This window comes from Herpailurus yagouaroundi, unplaced genomic scaffold, assembly GCF_014898765.1.
Source record: "Herpailurus yagouaroundi ecotype Mexico unplaced genomic scaffold, PumYag 198, whole genome shotgun sequence".
NCBI lineage: Eukaryota > Metazoa > Chordata > Mammalia > Carnivora > Felidae > Herpailurus > Herpailurus yagouaroundi.
The window spans coordinates 27,133,119-27,144,114 of record NW_024412429.1 but is presented as its reverse complement, the minus strand read 5'-3'; the positions used below and the strand labels follow the sequence as shown (position 1 = coordinate 27,144,114).

Sequence of the window (10,996 nt, the reverse complement as noted above, 5' to 3'; positions counted from 1 at the left end):
TTCGAGTCTAAAGTTTCGGGGGCTCTGAGCTGAGCGTGGCCGCCGCTCCGCCTCCCTCCGCCGCCATTTACTGCGCCCCGGCCCGGCCCCCGACGCGCCCGCACCAGCACTGACAGCGGCGGCCGCGCTCCAGACCCGGATGTGAGGCCGGGAGGAGAGAGCGCGAGAGGGAGAGAAACACCCACCGGGCTGGCTCGGCCGCTCCCGGGAGAGGGGGGCCGCAGCGCCCCCTGGTGGCCGGAGCCCCGCGGGCGGAGAGCCGCCCCCAGCCCCGGAGGGAGGAGCTGGGACCCCGGGGCCGCGGACCAGGGGTCCACGGCAGGCTGCTCACTAGGACCTGGGGAACTCAGGTACGGGTTGCAGTTTAGATCGTTTCGAAGCTTCTGGCACTAAAGATTTCATTCATAAACGTTGACTGAAAGGGGAACATTGTTCAGGTTACTATGATTGTATCTGTTGGTACCTTTGTTGTTACCTTCTAGATGTCAGATGTTTCTGAGGATAAATGCAATATTTCTATGTGCTCTGAAGAACTATGAAGATTCTATCTGGGAACTTTCATAATGACACTAACACTGAGGCTTAACTCCACTCTTACTCCAAGCATGTTTACCTGAGAAGCAAAATTTGATGAATAGAGGGAAAAACTGGCAAAGTTTTCTTCTATGTGCAAGGTAGTTCTGGTCCCCGGGAACTTAGTGCCATAAATGTGTACCAACACCTCTGTAAAGTCGCATAGGCCCTGGGCTGACCTCAGGGGCTCCTGCCACTCCTAATTTTCTCCTTTACGAAAATCCTGCGCTGTTCTGATCGGTCCCGATCAGAGGAGAGTTGTAAGATATCCGGAGTAGAATATCTTAAGGGTTTATACTTAGGAAATATTTTAAAAACAGTGGTTAAGGCTATTTGTTATACAGGTTTTTCCATTTGGGCTTTTATTGTGTCTTTTAGATGTTGCTCCCTAGAGTTCTGATCCTATAGATGGCCCATAGGAGGAAATTATTACAGGTTCCCAATCCTTTATCCAAAATTCAAAAAGCGCTGAAAATCCAAAAGTTTTTTGCAGCGCTTTGGCAGCAAAATCTTCTCTGCCTCATTTGGAGGCCAAATCTTAATGCACATGAAGCTATTTATAATCTTATTTGTGCCACTTAGTGTCAATATTTACTCATTTTACTCCAGGCCTTTATGGGATGTTAATATATGCATAGTTACAGGCATTTTATTACTTGTCTTTAAAACATATATAGGGTTTTAACCTAGTGTATGACTATATTTTATGTATATAGATACATTTATATACATGTATCTAGATACATGTGTATATATATACATATATATATATTTTTTAATTTTTTTTAACGTTTACTTATTTTTAGGACAGAGAGAGACAGAGCATGAACAGGGGAGGGGTAGAGAGAGAGGGAAACAGAATCGGAAACAGGCTCCAGGCTCTGAGCCATCAGCCCAGAGCCCGACGCGGGGCTCGAACTCACGGACCGCGAGATCGTGACCTGGCTGAAGTCGGACGCTCAACCGACTGTGCCACCCAGGCGCCCCTACATATATATTTTTTATGTACACACACACACACACAGGCCTATGGAGCTGTAAATACTTTCTAACTGGACCCCTTGACCAGCAGCATTTTAGGTAGATATACGTATATAATATATATGTATATATTATATATACACATATGTAATATATATATACATATACATTTGTATATATACATATGTATATATACATATACATATATACATATACATATGTGTGTGTGTGTGTATATATATAAAACCTGCCATTAAGCTCAAGTTGTCCTATCTCTAAAACTTTCAATTTGTCACACAGACATCTCACATACCCCTCCAGGGGACCTGCCGGAGGTGACCAGACCCCCACAGATGATTTGTCTTCCAAAAGCGTAAATTGGAGGAGCATAATGGGGTAGGGATTGGATCACAAAGGTCTTCAGCGTCTTACTCTCCACCACCTTTCCTAGGCCTTGAATCTCTCCTGCCCCAGGGCCTTTGTTTCTGCTGCCTGAAATACTCTTCCCACAGACCTTTGCATGACTTGTTCTCCCACACCATTCAGGTCCTTTTTCATCTGTCACCTCCCCAAAGAGATCTTCCTCTCCACATCTGATCTGAAACAGCCCTACCACCACTCTCTATCCCCCTCCCTGAATTATTTTTCTTTCTAGCACTTGTCACTACCCGACATTAAAGTATATATCTGTTCACATTTTTAATAGCTAATAGTCACCGAGTGCTTACTATGTTTCAGGCACTGTCCTAAAACTTTATGCTAATGACCACATTAAGCACAACAATCCTATGAAGTAGGCACTTAATATTTTTATTGGACAGATGAGAAAAGCGAGGCACAAATGGATTAAGTAATTTATTTATTAAGTCACATTGTTATTAAGTGTCTGGATCTGGGATTCAAAACCCAGGAAATCTCAATTTAGAATCACTGTCTTAGAGCCTTTCTTACTTGTTTGTTAGGTCTCCCAGCTACCATCCCTGTATTTACCAGAAAATACTTGTTCATTGCCATGCATCCAAGGCCAATAGTGTTCAGCAGGAACTATTTGTTGAATGAATGAATGAATGAACAAACAAACTGATGACGTGATGAGCCAGTCGGTACCCTAATCTCCTAACTCGGCTCCCTTAACTCCAGCAACCTCCAGCCCCACTCCTCCTTAGCAACCTAAAATACTTGCTTCCCTTCCAAGTTCTGGAATTCTGAAATTTCCTTCTCAGTCCACAACGTGCTATCCCTTTCGTCTTGCCTCCCATTCCTTGAATAAGCCTGCTCCTTATCACCTTTGGGTTCCTCTCTCCGAATCCTAACACATATTTCATGTGTTCAAAGTGTACTTTGAGCATCTTGCACCGATGTAAAATAAACTGCATGATCTTGTCCTCGGGGATCCTCCATCTAGGGATCTCATTGTCAGTCATGTCAGGGACACCCTAAAACACCCTGATTCCCTCATGCATTGCCCTTCCCCACTCCCCCTTGCCAAATGCTAAAACTGAATTGACCACAACATGTGAGTTACAGGATGTTGGGGGGGGGAGGACACTCCTGCGGTCTCACTGCTCTGTGAGGCCTTCCTAATAGGATACACACTGGGAGCAAAACCAAGCTGAGGACAAAAAGTCACCAGGACCACATGATCCACCCCCCCCAAAAAAAAGAGCAACGTCAAACCCCCACCCCTAAGGGCTTACTAAGAAGCAACTAAATGGACCCTACAGCCAGCAACCACCGCTTAAGCCCCAGGCCCACTCCCCATGTTCCCGAAGGAGTCCTGAACATCACTCAGCTTGTGCGGAGCACTGTGCCTGTGTGAGATCTCCTCCCAACAAGCACACACTCCCCACACGGGCAGGCCAGGCGCTCAGAAAGACAGGGAGGCCTGCTCTAGGGGGCCTGCCTTCTCAGCCCCCTGCCGTATTCTGGGTGGGCTTGGTGCTGGAGAGCTTGACAATTCCACAAATGAAAGAGATTTTTCTCTATATCCGTCACTTAAATTTGTATTTCCAGGTATGAAAGGGGGAAAAAAAATACAATTTAACACATGCTCTTTGAGGTCAAGTTTAATTTTTCCCCCTAGTAAACATTTCTAGACCCATCAATTTTTAAAAGTGACATCATGAGAAAGCTATTTTAAAACAGATGGTCTATATTATATAGCTACAAATTTAAAGATGCGGGTTTTCAGGGGAAGATCAAATAGTTGGTTACTGCCAGCAAATGCCTCAACTGTTATTTAACTGGAAATCTCTAGGTTTTTAAGGTAAACTGTATACAATAAAATTCATTGTCTCTGGTACACACTTCTATGAGTTTTGATGAATGCATATAGTCCCATATCTACCGCCAAAATCAAGATGCAGAACCATTCTGTGACTCCCCCCCTCCAAGTTTCTTTGTGTTGCCCCTTTTTACTCACCTCTGCCCCCCACTCTCAGACCCTGGCAACTACTGATTTGTTTTCTGCTTCTACACTCTTTTTTATTTATTTATTTATTTATTTATTTTTAATTTTTTTTTCAACTTTTTTTTTTAATTTATTTTTGGGACAGAGAGAAACAGAGCATGAACGGGGGAGGGGCAGAGAGAGAGGGAGACACAGAATCGGAAACAGGCTCCAGGCTCCAAGCCATCAGCCCAGAGCCTGACGCGGGGCTCAAACTCACGGACCGCGAGATCGTGACCTGGCCGAAGTCGGACGCTTAACCGACTGCGCCACCCAGGCGCCCCTCTGCTTCTACACTCTTACCTCTTCCAGAATGTTCTATACATGCAATTCTGGGGTATGTAGCCTTTTGAATCTGGATTTTTTTTTTTTGACATTCTGACATTCTGACATTTTTCTGACATTCTCCCACGTTCTGGCTGCTATGGTGGTTCATTTTTTTTTTTTTTTAATTGCTAAATAGTATTCTGTTGCATGAATGATTAGAATTTGTTCCTCGATTCACTAATTGAAGGACATTTGGGATGTTGCCAATTTGAGGCGATTATTATTAAAGATACTGTAAACATGTATTACGGTTTTGTGTTCGAATCTAAATCTTCATTTCCTTCTTGGGTAAATATCGAGGAGTGGGATTGTTGGGTTATCTGGTAAGTATGTGTTGAACTCTAAAAAAACGGCCAGGGGCGCCTGGATGGCTCAGGCGGTTAAGCCGCCGACTTCAGCTCAGGTCATGATCTCGCGGTCCGTGAGTTCGAGACCCGCGTCGGGCTCTGTGCTGACAGCTCAGAGCCTGGAACCTGCTTCAAATTCTAGGTCTCCCTCTCTCTCTGCCCCTCCCCCACTCATGCTCTGTCTGTCTCTCTCTCTGTCAAAAATAAATAAACATTAAAAAATTTTTTTAATGTGTAAACAGGAAATCATCTGATGGGTAGAAATTAAATGCATGTCTAACTAAGTCTTGGGTCAGGGCGCATGGGTGGCACAGTCGGTTAAGCGGCCGACTTCGGCTCAGGTCATGATCTCGGGGTCCGTGAGTTCGAGCCCCAGGTCGGGCTCTGTGCTGACAGCTCAGAGCCTGGAGCCTGTTTCAGGTTCTGTGTCTCCCTCTCTCTGACCCTCCCCCGTTCATGCTCTGTCTCTCTCTGTCTCAAAAATAAATAAACGTTAAAAAAAATTAAAAAAAAAACACAAAAACGGCCAGATTCTGTTCCAAAATGCCTCTGCCACGTTGCACTCCCACCAGCCATATATAGAATTTTAGTTTCTCTTTATCCTCACAAACCCTTGTAACATCATCCTAAGGGATGTGTAGTGGTATCTCGCTGTGAGTTTAATTTGCATTTTCCCCAATGACAAATGATATTGAGCAGCTTTTCAAGTACATATTTGGCAACTGAATATCTTCTTTGGTGAAGTGTCTGTTCAAAACTTTTCCCAGCCTGGGGGCGCCTGGGTGGCTCAGTTGGTTAGGCTTCTGACTCGGGTCATGATCTCATGGTTTATGAGTCGGAGCCCCACATCAGGCTCCATGCTGACATATGGAGCCCGCTTGGGATTCTGTCTCTCCCTCTCGCTCTCTGCCCCTCCCCCGCACGTCCCCCCCCCCCAAAGTAAATAAATAAACTTAAAAATAATTTACAAAAACGTTTCCTATTTTTTACCGGGTTGTTTTTCTTATTGTTGAGTTTTGAAAATTCTTTGTACATTTTTGATACAAGCCTTTGTCCGAGACGTGATTTGTCCGTATTTTCTACAGTCTGTGGCTTGCTTTTTTATTTTTTGCAGGACGGAATTGTTAAAATTTGGATTCAGGCTAACTCAGGGGTGACCCTGAAGGACATTTAGTGAGGGGAAATCCATTGGAGAGAGTTTTATTTAGTGCACCTGGTCATTAACTTTGCGTAAGAGAGATTGCCCTAGATAAGAATATGCATAAACCCAAGGAGAGTGACAAATGGTTGGGCCTATAGGGCGGGGGCATGGAAGAAAGCAGTTTAGAAGATCAGGGAGGAGGAAGTCTAAGGGAGAAGCATACAGTCGAACCTATGGAAAGGGGCATGGAGTGTAAATATCTTTGTACTGTGTGCTGACACCCACCGGAAAGCATCCGCTATGGAGGAGGCAAAGGAAACCAAGTCGACTAAACAACCTGGTTAGTGGATGCCAAGTAGCCTGTGCAAGGTGCCACCCCCGTCTTGGCACACTGGCTTGGGAACTGAAGAGCTACTGTGGCAGCAATGGAAGGCACGCATGGGCCCCACATTATGGGTCTCCACTTACCAAGGCCAAATATCAACCTGCCAGCAAGAGTCGAGCTCAGCTCAGCTCAGCTCAGTGTCAGCTCAACACCAAATTGAGTTTCTGATGCACCATCATCCCTCGGGGAGATCAATCCAACACTTGGTGACAAGTTGATTATTTTTCCCGGAATCAAACATGTTCCTTTTTGAGGTGGGGGGGAGAGCACGTGTGAGCGAGTGCGCGTGGGTGCACAAGTGGAGGCAGGACAGAGGGGGAGGGAAAGAGAATCCTGAGCAGCCTCCACATCCAGCACAGAACCCAACTGCCAGCCTTGATCTCACAGTGAGATCATGACCTGAGGCGAAATCAAGAGTCAGTCCTATGCTTAACCAACTGAGCCACCCAGGAGCTCTGGAATCAAACATGTTCTGGACAGAAGTTTGTTTTCCTGTACACAAAGACTTAGCCAGCAATATACTATCAGAGAGCCTAAGCATTTTTTCCATCCTCCCAAAGCAAAACATTTAATAGTTTTTCGTATATTGCACTAGAAAAAAATGATTTTCATATTTGATCTTTTGGTTTGTAATCAAAAAGGATCTTATTCTATGTACACTGTTGAATACCTCAGCATTTCCTTCCCCACCCACTTAAAATGTTAAGGACACCTTTCCAAATATCTACTCTTGAGTATATATTTTTGATGATTGTTCAGAGAAATTTTTTTTATATTACTCTCCATTTATTTAGGTCGTCTTTAATTCTTCTCAGTAGGCTGCTGCTATATATTTATGTTTATTAATGAAGTATATCCAAAGGGTACCTAGTTAATCTTTTAATTTTGTTTTTATAATGATCATATCTATTCTCCACTCCATATACTGGTATACAATATATATTTAGATCAAATGAGTATCTTTTGATCTTATTTTTTCTTATTTTTTTCTTATTTTATTTTATTTTTTTACCATTTAATTTAGTTTTTTTAATTTACATCCAAGTTAGTTGGCATATAGTGCAACAATGATTTCAGGAGGAAATTCCTTAATGCCCCTTACCCATTTAGCCCATCTCCTCTCCCACAACCCCTCCAGTAACCCTCTGTTTATTCTCCATATTTAAGAGTCTCTTAAATATGAGTCCCCCTCCTTGTTTTTATATTATTTTTGCTTCCATTCTCTTGTTCTGTGTCTTAAAGTCCTCACATGAGTGAAGTCATATGATATTTGTCTTTCACTGACTGACAAATTTCACTTAGCATAATACCCTCTAGTTCCATCCACGTAGGTGCAAATGGCAGGATTTCATTCTTTTTGATTGCCGAGTAATACTCCATTGTATATATATACCACATCTTCTTTATCCATTCATTCGTCGATGGACATTTGGGCTCTTTCCATACTTTGGCTACTGTCGATAGTGCCGCTATAAACATTGGGGTGCATGTGCCCCTTCGAAACAGGCCATATGTTTGTAGGTCCATTTCTGGGTTCTCTATTCTGTTCCATTGATCTGAGTTGTGTGTCTGTTTTTGTGCCAGTACCATACTCTCTTGATGATTACAGCTTTATAATACAGTCTGAAGTCCGAGGGTCTAAGCATTTTTATCACAAACCTAGAATCTGTGTAACATCACTTCAGACTGAGAGACTCACTTTATAGCAATACAAATGCATTACTGTAGGATTCACTGGACTTCTCACATGCCACATCATGCAGAAGTTGCTGACTTCAGAGAGTATAGAATGGCCTTTTGAAGGTGCAGTTCACGTGTCAGCCTGGAGATGATATTCTGTACCTATGGATCCCTACATTCCAGGACACTAAATGAATGGCCCTCTATACTACCACATCTCCAGAAGGCAGACTGACTAAACGAGACACAAAACCAAGGGATAGAAGTCAAACTGGCCCCATTTGCCTTTGCCCTCAGCAACCTACTTGGGAGAGGGGAGGTTGCACTTCCCAGCCCCTCAATTCTAGGTTTGGAGCATCTGGAGGTCCTGGTTCTTAAAGGGGAGTGCCGCCACTAGGAGGCGTATTATAAGTCCCACTAACCTTTAAGCTGCAAATGCGGTCTAGTCACTTAGGGCACCTCCTGCCAATAGATTAGTAGAGAAAAAAAGAATCAACATACTAGAGGTTAATTGAACCTACTAATCAGGAGAAAACCGTGCTTACTTTATGCAGTTGCAGTAGAAAAGAAGATGTTTCACACTCGGAAGACCACTGGCATGTCTTCTGGTGCTCCCCTGTTCAGTTTTAATGATAAATGAACAAGTGTAACTGTCACAGTCTGAGAAGGGTATGGTGACAAGGGACGCAGACCACCCAGGGATGAAGGTCTGTGTCACCTTACAAGATAAGTCACCTGGGGCTGCAGAGGAGTTAGCTGAGGTCAAGGGGAATCTAGAATGAGAAGTAGAGAGATCATGGCTATCAGACGTGACCTTGAAATGAGCTGCAATCGTGGCAGATATGGTTCGCTCCCCTCTCTTTCCTCTTGTAAACATTTCTAGAAAACAACATCCAGAACAATCCTGGGGGAGTTGTTCCCCTATGGGTAAATACATCACATGAAGCAAATGGTCTGAGTTGTGTCAGTTGGACCACGGTGGTTGCTCTGGGATGCGACCCCGATTACCACCCCTCAGGACAGAGACACTATTCTTTCAACTGTTAGGAATGTTGGAATGTCAGGGGCTCACAGCTGAACCCCTCTCCAGGAATTGCCCTTGGAAGAAGGAAGATTCCTCACCTGAGTTTATACCCCTGTTCTAGGGGCAGCATTACAACCAATGGCCACCCAGTGGATATAGGAGCCTAAAGGTTTCCACACTGTTTTGAGACAACTTGAAGAGCCATCTCAGCTCCAGAGTTCTTCCAGGAATAGGTGGGTGCCTCTGACGTTACCACACTGCCGATCTCCCTCTGCCCAATTATGAGCTTTTCCCACTTCACTCTCATGTGTGTGCTGTTCCCGACAACAATTATCAATGAACTGCCTGTACTCAAATCTTCATTTCAGTGTGTTTCCTGGGGAAACCAACTTGAACCACCCACACGCTTCTGCTCCTATTAAGTAAGTTGAGTTCGTTAGTGCTTACCAACCTGTTATACTTATTATAGTAATTGTTATAATTGGGTGAAGCATTACATAAGCAAATTAATTATGAAAACGGGAAGACGGTTTTCTATTTTATAAAAACTAAAATTGATGTTTTGGGAAGATATGATGTTAGTAAGTTGCTGAGAAATGTTGCTGTGGAATTGGCTATGGAGCTCATTGAAGAAACAACTGGAGTTGGAAGAAAACACGATACTGTATCTATGTGTTGGGCACACAGATTCAGTGTGTGCTTCTTGTTTGATTGATTGATGTGGAATTTAGAATGGAGTGTAGTTTCCTATCTGTAATCAAAATTTCTGGTTTTTTTGTTTCTGAAAAATCTCTTACTGTTTTTGTAAAAATATACACAGTCATTGTGAAAATAACAACTCAGAAAAGGATGAAGAAAAAAATAAAAATCACCTGGAATCCTGCCATCTGCAGGCGACTTCTATTAACGTTTAGGTGAATATTCTTGATATCATTTGTTTATATATTTTTCATTTTTAAAAAGTTTTTATCTATTCATTTATTTAACCTCTACTCCCAACGAAGGGCTTGAACTCATGACCCCAAGATAAAGAGTCACATGTTCTTCCTACTGAGCCAGCCAAGCACCTCTTGACCCAAAATGATAGACGTACAATATCAAATAAAGGGATGGATTAGATAGATAGACAGATATACATTTTATTTTATATATATTACTACTTATTATATAAACAAATATGTCAACCGAATGGATGCATTACACATTACTACATGTTTTTATTACATACTATATATATAATTTGCCCCTTTATTTGCCATCGGATGCCTATTTCTTTGTAATCCTTTGTAGCAAATCTTTTCTACTCAAGATTGTATTTATAACAGGAGCCTTCCTTTTCTTTTCATTTGAGTCTTATTTCTTTTCCTCTTTTGGAGCCATCAATATAAATGATATAATCAGATTAACAGATTAAAAAAACCCAAGTAAATTCTCCAGAAACCACTTAAGGCAATCTTATCCTATATTGCCAATGGGATCTATTTTCATTCCCTAACTAGGAGGGAATCATAACATGATTATTTTTTTGGATGGTGCAGCTGTAAATCAGTGTTTCAATAATGACATAGAAAATGCCAAATAAATTTAAGATTTCATATTAGCATGAGGTTCATCAGGAGCAAAGGCATAAAAATCTATACAAATTTGTTGGCGCAGCAAAGTAAATCAATTATTTATAGAAATAGAATTCTCAGAAGAGATTAGCCAAAAATGAAAATGCACTTTCCTCCAAATAAAAATCAACCCAACAAATATTTATGACTGACTCTATGGAGGGCCGTTTTTCCCTCTTAGTTTCTTTTGTAAACATTCTGAATTTAGTGTTTTTCCAATATTATGAATTTTTAACAAGGAAAAAAGCAAAATGGTTTTCTTATTCTGTGTAATACTGAAGCCTGCAGAGGTAGTTGTAAAAAAATACTAAATGCAGTTTGCTTGCCATTAGTAGCATTTTCTAAAGTGAAAACTCTGCACTCGGGCTGGGACACCTCCAAACATACCAACTTTTTAAACTATTCATTTAACAGCAACAACAAAATTATCTGTCCTTTATTTTACTTCTACTACTTTTATTAATTTCTGCTAACTC

General features: G+C 42.2%; 1 long non-coding RNA gene across 1 annotated transcript; it reads left to right on the top strand.

Moving 5' to 3' along the window:
* The first annotated feature begins 6 nt into the window (after positions 1-6).
* LOC121013389 (uncharacterized) lies at positions 7-9,329 on the top strand. Its single transcript, XR_005782679.1, has 3 exons — positions 7-350; positions 9,029-9,140; positions 9,276-9,329. It is a non-coding gene; the product is annotated as an uncharacterized LOC121013389 (long non-coding RNA).
* Positions 9,330-10,996: the final 1,667 nt, after the last annotated feature.